General features: G+C 38.2%; 1 pseudogene; it reads left to right on the plus strand.

Annotated features, from left to right (window-relative positions):
• Positions 1 to 1,556: 1,556 nt before the first annotated feature.
• On the plus strand, positions 1,557 to 3,440 carry LOC128561920 (E3 SUMO-protein ligase PIAS1-like; annotated as a pseudogene).
• Positions 3,441 to 11,018: the final 7,578 nt, after the last annotated feature.

The following is an 11,018-nucleotide window of genomic DNA, read 5'->3' on the forward strand; positions in this document are numbered from 1 at the left end:
TGAATAAAATAATTGTTACTCTTAATTCTTAAATTGTATACTTGGCAAAAGGATACTTTAAAATAAAAACAAAGTAAAGATGGTTTTAGAACAAGAAAAAATAAAGTTTATGACCAGTGGGAAATTCCAATGAGTGTTCTTAAGTCACAATAAGAATAATAACTGATAGAGTATCAAAAATGCATAAAAGAATACAGAGCAAATAAAAGGTCATTAAAATGTTGGTAAAGGCACTTTGGGAGGCCAAAGCAGGTGGATTGCTTGAGCATACATGTTCGAGACCAGCCTGAGCAAAAGCAAAAACCTGTCTCTACCAAAAATACAAAAACTGAGGTGAGAGGATCACTTGAGCCTGAGTTGTAAGTTGCTGTGAGCTATGATGCTACAGCACTCTAACCCAGGGAATAGCTTGAGACTCTGTCTCAAAAACAAAACAAAACAAAAAAAGTAGGTAAAGGTATATAAACTTTATGAAGTAATAAAATGAGTGTTAAAAATTTACAATCATTGTCTAGAAGGATGATAAAAATATTAATTAATAATGATTTGATAGTGAAATACAGCTCTTATAATTTCAAATGTAATGCTAAGTAAGTAGAACGTGAGCAAATAACTTCTGAACTAGGACAGAATGGAATAATACATATTAATAAATTCAAGGACAGAGAAAGCAATGAAGCAGGAACAGTTGAGATGAGTAGAAAGTAGAAAATAAGACAGCAGATTTAATCCAAATATATAAATAACAAAGCATTGTTTCATTGCTTTGTTATTTTCATTGTAACATTGTTTCTAACAGGACATCTGCAGCATGAAAATACATAAAGCTTGCTAAAAAGAATGGAAAAATTCAAACAATAATCAAAATAAAGTTGATGTTAGCTCCACGATGCTGGTGTAAGTTTCCTCCAGACCATTTCCTATCGATCACACCTAACAACTCTGGGTGGTGGCAAGATACTTGAGGATCTCTGAAACATGAAGGATAAGGAGGTAAAAACTTGAAGATCTAATCCATGCAGGGGTGAATTTAACTTTTTATTTTCATATTCTTACTCCAGGAATAAACCCCAGTTGCAAAGTTGTACAATGCACACTTAAAACTCAGGAACTCCAGCTGAGATAAATCATGAATAGAGTCTAGCTGACAGGAGAGTAAAAGAGATGGAGTCATAGCAGGTGTCCCCTAACTCTGTGTATGACTTCACAAAAGTCTGGTCCTGGGCTGAATTATGCATGCATAGGACAGACCCAAATCAGGGTAATAAAAACTTGGGGGAAAAGACCCATTCTTAAGGAAAAGGCAGCTATAATAACTATGTACCATGCTATAAAGGAAAACAAAAAATGAATGAAAAAATAGAAAATCATAATGGAGTTATGTACACTATTAAAGAGAAAAGTGAAAATTTAGGGGTTGAAAAAATATAAGGTATGAATTAAAAACTTTAATGGGTAGTCTCAAGAGAATAAAAAAGTTTACATAAAAGTCAGTGAACATGAAGGCATATTTAAAAAGTTTCCAGGATGTAGGATGGTTGGCCAGTGAGGAACTAAGGCAAATGGTTATGAGCCATAGAGTTTCTGAACTCCAGGTACTGCGGGGCTATGCATGAACAAACCAATATGGACACAAACAAAAACTTTTCACAAAAGCCCTGCAAATTTGCTAAAGGCTGCCTGTAATCCTGCTGTACAAATGAAAATTGAAGAACTCTATAGGTGGTCCCCGCAGAAAATCCTGACGCCTGCAGATTTATCCATCCCCAACATATATTCAAGTCCTGTGCCAGCAACTTCATCTCCATCTGCCATTCCACAGCTCACTTATTGTGGTCACCCTGCGTCATCACCATTACTCCCTATTTCTCTTCTGGTACCTAAACGTGAACTGGAACTCCTACATCTTATCTCAGCTCTTTACTCAGTCCATCTGAATACAAAACTTCAAAAATTACCCTTGTATGATTTCTGGATGAACTGATACAACCTACCAGTCTAGCATTAGTCAACAGTCAGCACTTTCTAGAAACCTGTTTTGCATTTGCCTTGATACCACAACAAGTGCAGCAAATCAGTAATCCCACAGATATTTTTGGGACCAAATGTGGACTTCACAGAGCAGGTCCAGGTAAGGTTTTGCTCATCAGAAACCAGCTGTCCACAGGGAGATCACTTCCCACCCAGTCTTTGTGTGAAAGTGAATATAAAACCTTGCAGCCTTCTAGGTTACCTTCCACCTACTAAAAATGGTGTGGAACCAAAGCGACCCAGCCGACCAATTAATATCACCTCTCTTGTCCAATTGTGCACAATCGTACCAAACACCGCTGTTCTTTCTTGGGCTGCAAAAATTGGAAGAAACTTTTCCATGGCAGTGTATCTTGTAAAACAGTTGTCCTTAACAGTTCTTCTTCAGAGGTTATGAGCAAAGGGATAAGGAATCTGGATCATCCTAGAGCTTTAATTAAAGAGAAATTGACTGCAGATCCAGATAGTGAAATAGCTACAGCCAGCCTAAAGGTTTCCCTGCTATGTCCTCTCGGGAAAATCCTGCTGACAATTCCCTGTGGGGCTGTTACATGTTCCCATCTACAGAGTTTTGACGTGACTTTTTATACTCAGATGAATGAGAAAAAGCCAACCTGGGTTTTCCTGTCTGTGATAGGAAGAGTCTGTATGAACACCTTATTACTGATGGCTTGTTTATGAATACTAAAGTACTGTACAGACTGTGATGAAATACAATTTAAGGAAGATGGCTCTTGGGCACTAATGAGATTGAAAAAGGAAGTTCAGGAAGTTTCTGCCTCTTACACTGGAGTTGATGGATGCCTGAGCTCCACATTGGAGCCACCGGTCCTCAGATCAGAACAAGAAAGTAGAGGTGATGGACCTGATGCAGAGGAAGAAGAGCCCTACCTGCCGAGAGGACTTGCCCTATCCTGTCTCCTACATCACCACTAAGTAATAAAGGCATTTCTAAGTCTTCCACACCAAGCATCTCCAGTATCCCTCACTCCAAACCTTCCTGCAGGAGACACAAGCTACATCAATGCCTCCCTTATCCAAGACTGTAGGCATCCTTTGCACATGACATCCATGCCTTATGACTTACAAGGATTAGATGTCTTTCTTTTTTATTGGGAGACAATCAGCATTACAACACCTCCTTGCTTGTGGCTGCCACAGTTTCAGATGATCAAGACCTCCTACACTCCTCTCAGTTTCGTATACCTTTTCACGGATGTTTCTTGATCAGTTAAGTGCAGGGGCAGTACTTCTCTGCCAACCACCAATGGAAGCAGCAGCAGCAGTAGCAGCAGCCTTGTATCCTCCAACAGCTTAAGGGAGAGCCAAGCCACACCGTCACACACAGGAGCAGCACAGACGCAGCATCCATCTCTGGCATCATACCAGACGTTATTTCATTGGGCTGATTTCCCGGGTCCTGCTGCTCCCATCCCTATCCCAGATTAAATGAATTTAGCAGAAAGAAAATAACTTTGTGCTCTGTTTTACTTTATGTTTAGAAAAGTATACAAGCATTTTCCCCACCCCACCCCCACTTTTTCAGGGAAAAAAATTAAAAGAAATGTGTAGAGAACAAAACTATATTTTCAGTTTTACTTTTGTATGTAAATCTAAGACTGCCTGTCTGATCAAACACTTGTTAAAAAAAAAAAAAAAGGAAAGAAAAGAAAAACAAGAAACAAAAATTATCCATATAAAGAACAGAGGGAAAAATAAAGTTCTAAAAAAAATAACCAGAGCCTCAAGACCTGTGTAATAACATCAAAAGATCTAAGGTAAGGATACTTAGCTCTAGATATTTTTAACAGGTTAAGTATATGTATTATTATCCTCATACTAAGCACTTAAAACATAGAGATATAACCACAAAGACAGTAAATAAATTAAAACAAAAAAGTGAGAAAAATGCTGTCAAATTATTTAATAGAAGGCACGAAAGGGAGAAAACAAGCAAAACAACTCCAGAAAGAACAAATATCCTCCAAAAATGATACACTGAAATCCAACTATATCAACAATGCTATTAAATGCTAATGATCTAAACTAGGTAAAATAAAATACCACCTGCAGGCCAAATCCAGCCTGCCACTTGGACTTTTTATGGTAAATAAAGTTTTGTTGGACACAGCCCTACTCACTTGTGTATGTGTTATCTATGTTACCTACGACTCCTTTGTACTACAATGAGAGTTGAAAAGTTAGAATAGATACTATGTGACCCACTGCATTAGCTGCTTTGTGTTGTTATAAAGAAATACCTGAGGCTAGGTGATCTATAAAGAAAGGTTTATGGGTGGCGCCTGTGGCTCGGTGGGTTGGGGGCTGGCCCCATGTACCGAGGGTGGTGGGTTCGAACTTGGCCCCGGCCAAAGTGCAACAAAAAAATGGCTGGGCATTGTGGTGGGCGCCTGTAGTGGGCACCTGTGGTGTGCCTCCCAGCTGCTTGGGAGGCTGAGGCAGGAGAATCACCTAAGCCTGGGAGTTGGAGGTTGCTGTGAGCTGTGTGATGCCATGGCACTCTACCAAGAGTGACAGGTGAGACTCTGCCTCTACAAAAAAAAAAAAGAAAAGTTTATTTGGCTCATGGCCCTGAAGGCTGTACAAGAATCATGGTGTCAGCATCAGTCTTGGGTGAGGGCCTCAGGATGCTTCCAGTAATGGCAGAGTGGGAAAAGGAGCTGGTGTGTGCAGAGATTACATGGCAAGAGAGACGAAGCAAGAGAGAGAGGGAAAGGAAGTGTTGGATAGATTTTTTAAAGAACGAGTTCTCATGGGAACTAAGAGAGTGACAATTTATTTCTCTGAGGAAGGCACCAAATAATTCATGAGGGATCTGCTCCATGACCCAAGGACCCTGCATTAGGCCCCACATCTAACATTAAAGATCAAATTTCAGCATGAGGTTTAGAAAGGTCAAGTATTCAAACCAGAGCACCCCAAACCCCCAAAATACAGGGTATTCATAAAGTTTGTGTGCAATTTAAAATTTAAAACTATTTTAAATTAAATCACAAACTTCATGGACACCCTGTATGCATTTCGCCTTCAGTACAGAGAAAGTATGCCAACCACGGGTCTAAGGCTATCCTAGGCAATAGAAATATAATGCAAGCCACAATATATAAGTCAATTTTTTCTAATGAACAAACTTAAATTGTTAATTGTGGTTAATTGTTAAAAATAAATTTTATTTAATCCAATATACCCAAACTATTATCATTGCAACATATAATCAAGATAAAAAAGTATTTAAAAGATAATTTATATTCTTCCTACTAAGTCTTTGGAACCCCATGTGTATTTCAAATAACAGCACATCTTAGGCCTACAATCCTAGCACTCTGGGAGGCTGAAGTGGGAGGATCACTGGAGCTCACAAGTTCAAAACCAGCATAAGCCAAGAGAGAGACCCTATTTCCAAAAAACATAGAAAAATAAGCGGGGCTTTGTGATGGGTCCCTGTAGTCCTAGGTACTTGGGAACCTGAGGCTGAAGGACTGCTTGAACTCAGGAGTTTTAGGGTGCTGTGAGCAAAGCTGAAGCCATGAAACTCTAACCTGGGCAACAGAGTGAAACTCTGTCTCAAAGCAAACAAACAAAACAACAACAAAAATCAGCACATCTTGGTTTGGACCAGCCATATTTCAAGTGCTCAATAGGCACATGTGCTGATGGCCAAAGTATGTCACAATATAGGTCAGAACACTCCAAGACATGACACTTGTGAGAGGGGTCAGCATACTTTGCTTGGGGAGGAATGTAGATAATTGTAGTCAAAGGGTGGACTGTGGTAGATTAAATATGACCACAGATACTTCGCAACTTCTGCCATTTAGAGGTGGAATCTATTTCCCCACTCCTTGAAACAAGATTCACCTCTTGACTTCTTCTAATCAACAGAATGTGATAAAAAGTGGGGTTGTATGAAATCCAGAGTCCACTCCTCAAGGAGACTTGTGCCCGTTCCTTCACATGCTTAGAAAACATCCCTACTGTTGAAGGAGTCCTGATTACAACTTTAGAAAGATTAGAGATTTTACAGATCATTGATCATACGCAATAGCCCATACCAATACCCCAGGTGTGAGCGGGGCCACCCCTTATCAGCCCCCAGTCAAGCCACCAGATGATTGCTACTTCCTGAAAACTACCTATCTTATCCCAGCCCAAGTTGATAAATGGTTGTTTTATGCCATTTGATTTTGGAGGGAGGGGTGTGACAGAGTAATAGATGACTGACAAAATACAGTCATGAAAGGATTAGAAGGGAAACAGGTTTTCTCACTCAGCAAATTTCTGTGCCTTTCCCTGAGATTTAGCTGCTCTCCTAGGACCAAAAGAAATTTAGGCCATCATGTTTATATGGCCATTTATATTCCTCCAACAGCTCTCTTTTATTACCTATTGTCACTTCTATGGCAAGGACACATCTGTAAGGCCATTGCTTTCAACACTACATGTGAAAAGAAGCAGTCTCTCTATTCTCAGACTTACCTTCCTAAGTTTAGTAGAAAAATGTTTTAATATTCCCACTTGCAACATTTTCTAAGATGCTGGTTCTCTAACTTTCCTCCCCTTCATTCTTGAACAAGATTAGCTCATATGGTGCTGGGGTGAGAAATGGCTGCTTCTGCCCAATGGCTGCTATCTCCCCAATTTTTTTCTTTTTTGAAGCTATTTATGAGGGCCTCCCTTTGAACACTGTCTGGCTAGCCAGAATGGGGTTGTATCACAGGTCTGAAGTGAGAGCAGAAGGAGAATGGGAAATATTTCAGTTGTTTGCACATTATTCTACATTATGGTTTCATGCCTTTTGTCCTTTCCAAAGGCATGTTGAAACTCAGTCTCCAATGTGGCAGTAGTAAGAAGTGAGGCCTTTAATATATGATTGGGTGACAAAAAATAGATCAATCCATGCATGGATTAATGTATTAATAAGTTAATGCATTAATGGATTGATGTGTTATCATAAGAGCCAAAGTGGTAGTTGTATAAGAAGACAAAAAGACATGAGTTAGCACACTCAGCTCCCTTGCCATGTGATGTACTGTTCTGTCTCAGGATTTTGCAGAGAGTCCCAACCAGCAAGAGGATACTCATCATATGCATTCCTGTGACCTTGAACTTCTTGGGCTTTATGACTATAAGAACTCATTTTCTTTATAAAATACACATTTTCAGGTATTCTGTTGCAAGCAACAGAAAACAGACTAAGACATTCTACCACATTCATTTGTTCAAATAAAATTGAAAGCATATGGTCAGCAAATTAGCTGATAATTCTTATAAACACTTTACGCAGATTGAATTCATGCTAAATACTAAATATGTAATTGTAATTTATTGACTGAGCCAATGAATCTATCCAAATAGAATCCATGTCCTTTGCATGTTCAGTTTTACTCTCCAAAGGATAGTGTTCCTCCAATGCTGTTGAAGTCGATTGACATAAATCTTACCATAAACAATTATGTAGACTATTCCATAATTTTCTTCTTGGAGACAAAGGGAAGAGAGGATATGGAAGAGGGAGACAGAGTTGTTTTACACTTCACATCCATGAGCACATATTCTTATTTCCCTTCTGGCTAGAACAGAGAATCAGGCCCAGCAGTTCTTAATCTGTAATGTTTTGATACTTTGATTGATCCAAGGGCACAATAGTTAGGTTACATTCTGATTCAATCAAGTAGATTTCAAAGCTCACTGATTTTCTAAAATGCTCTTATAAATAGATACGTTTTATTATTGTTTGATACAATATGTGTGATTATGCTAGACTTTGATACAGTCCATGTAGGAATCAGAATAAGACCCTGGAGTGTTGATCCATCATGAACCATAAATCAGATTCCATTCATCATATGAATGAATAGAACTACTAATTCTCTACTAATTTTCTAAGATATCGATGTGATTAGCAGATGCCAAGAGCTCAGCTTTATCTAAAGAATGGCATTTTTTCAAAGAAGTCCAAATAATCAACTACTTATCTCTTTTTAGACTCTATTGAAATTTTAAGGCGAAATAATAAAAAAAGTTTTTGGAAACAGTATTGTAGGGGGTGAAGAGAAACTTTTCTCTTCCTCTGAAAGTTCACTGAAAGATCAAATCACAATTAAGGCAGATTAATAAGACAAAGATTTGTTTACCATGCACATGGGGAGAATCATGGAGTGATTATTCAATATCTCAGTGAAGTTCAGATATTATATCCTCCTTTCAGAGTACAGGTAATTCGGTTTAGGGGCAATAAATTGGACTAGGGAGGATAAATGGATGAAGACAGATTGACTTATAAATGAGACTCTTTGCAAATTAAATTAACCTGGGAGACAGGTATTTCATTTAAATGATTTGGGACAGGTCTGATTTTATCCTTAATCATCTTCCCTGCAATATATTGAGATAACAGGGAGAGAAAGGAAGCCTGTTTTCCCTTTGATCAATCCTATTTATGCATATAGAGGGAAAGACCCCCTCCAATGCTTTTTTTTCCATGAATTTTTCTTTTCTTTTTTTTTTTTATTAAATCATAGCTGTGTACATCAGTGCAATCAAGGGGTACATGTGCTGGTTTCATATACAATCTGAAATATTTTCATCAAAGTGTTTAATATAGCCTTCATGGCATTTTCTTAGTTATTATATGAAGACATTTGTATTCTGCATTTAGTAAGTCTCACCTATACCCATTCTAAGATGCACCATAGGTGTGGCCCCACCAATTAACCTTCTTCCACCCCAACATCCCCCCTCTTCCCATCCCTTGGCCCTTTCCCCGTAGTCTTGTGCTATAGTTGGGTTATAGCCTTTATATGAAAGCTATAAATTAGCTTCATAGTAGGGCTGAGTACATTGGATACTTTTTCTTCCATTCTTGAGATAACTTGCTAAGAAGAATATGTTCCAGCTCCATCCATGTAAACATGAAAGAGGTAAAGTCTCCATCTTTCTTTAAGGCTGCGTAATATTCCATGGTATACATGTACCACAATTTATAAATCCATTCGTGGGTCGATGGGCACTTGGGCTTCTTCCATGACTTAGAAATTATGAATTGGGCTGCAATAAAGATTCTGGTACAGATGTCTTTATTATATTGTGATTTTTGGTCTTCTGGGTATATACCTAGTAAAGGAATTATAGGATCAAATAGCAGGTCTATTTTTAGATCTCTAAGTATTCTCCAAACAACCTTCCAAAAGGAATGTATTAGTGGCATTCCCACCAGCAGTGTAGAAGTGTGCCCTTTTCTCCACATCCATGCCAACATCTCTGGTTTTGGGATTTTCTTATGTGGGCTAATAATACTGGAGTTAGGTGATATCTCAAAGTAGTTTTGATTTGCATTTCTCTGACAATTAAGGATTATGAGCATTTTTTCATGTATCTGTAGGCCATGCACCTGTCTTCTTTAGAGATGTTTCTCTTCAAGTCCTTTGCCCACCCTGAGATGGGATAACTTGTTCTTTTCTTGCTAATACGTTTGAGTTCTTTGTGGATTCTGGTTATTAGACCTTTATTGAGGTATAACCTGAAAATATTTTCTCCCATTCTGAGGGCTGTCTGCTTGCTATACTTACTATGTTCTTGGCTGTGCAGAAGCTTTTTAGTTTAGGTCCCAGTAGTGTATTTTTGATACTGCTTCAATTGCGTGGGGACTCATCCTCATAAAATATTCACCCAGGCCAATACCTTCAATAGTTTTCCCTGCACTTTCTTCTAGTATTTTTACAGTTCCATGTCTTAAGTTTACATCCTTTATCCAGTGAGAGTCTATTTTAGTTAATGGTGAAAGGTGTGGGTCCAGTTTCAGTCTTCTACAGGTTGCCAGCCAGTTCACCCAGCACCATTTGTTAAATAGAGAATCTTTTCCCCACTGAATGTTTTTAATTGGCGTGTCAAAGATCAAATAATCGTAAGTAGCTGGATTCATCTCTTGGTTCTCTATTCTTTTCCAGACATCTATCTCTCTGTTTTTGTGCTAGTACCATGCTGTTTTGATCATTATCGATTTATAGTACAGTCTCAGGTCTGGTAGCGTGATTCCTCCTGCTTTGTTTTTGTTTCTGAGTAATGTCTTGGCTATTCGAGGTTTTTTCTGACTCCATATAAAATGAAATATTATTTTTTCGAGATCTTTAAAATATGACAATGGAGCTTTAATAGGAATTGCATTAAAATTATATATTGCTTTGGGTAGTATAGACATTTTAACAATGTTGATTCTTCCCAGCCATGAGCATGGTATGTTTTTCCATTTGTTAACATCTTCAGCTATTTCTTTTCTTAAAGTTTCATAGTTCTCTTTGTAGAGATCTTTCATGTCCCTTGTTAGGTATACTCCCAAATATTTCATCTTCTTTGGCACTACTGTGAAAGGAATAGAGTCCTTGACTGTTTATTTGGCTTGGTTATTGTTGGTATATAGAAAGGCTACAGATTTATGGGTGTTGATTTTGGAGCCTGAGACATTGCTGTATTCCTCGATCACTTCTACTTTTAGAAGGATTCTGTAGGATTCTCCTACAGAATCCCTAGTGTTTTCCAGATATACAATCATATCATCTGCGAAGAGTGAAAGCTTGATCTCCTCTGACACTATGTGGATACCTTGATTGCCTTTTCTTCCCTAATTGCAATGGCTAAAACTTCCAATACAATGGTAAAGAGCAATGGAGACAATGGGCAACCTTGCCTGGTTCCTGATCTAAGTGGAAATGATTTCAATTTAACTCCATTCAATATGATATTGGCTGTGGGTTTGCTGTAGATGGCCTCTATTAGTTTAAGAAATGTCCCTTCTATACCAATTTTCTTAAGTGTTCTGATCATGAAGGGATGCTGTATATTATCAAAAGCTTTTTCTGCATCAATTGAAAGAATCATATGGTCCTTATTTTTTAGTTTGTTTATGTGCTGAATTACATTTATGGATTTGAGTTTATCGAACCAGGCTTCAGACCCTAGGATAAATCCCA

Source organism: Nycticebus coucang, chromosome 12, assembly GCF_027406575.1.
Source record: "Nycticebus coucang isolate mNycCou1 chromosome 12, mNycCou1.pri, whole genome shotgun sequence".
Taxonomy (NCBI): Eukaryota; Metazoa; Chordata; class Mammalia; order Primates; family Lorisidae; genus Nycticebus; species Nycticebus coucang.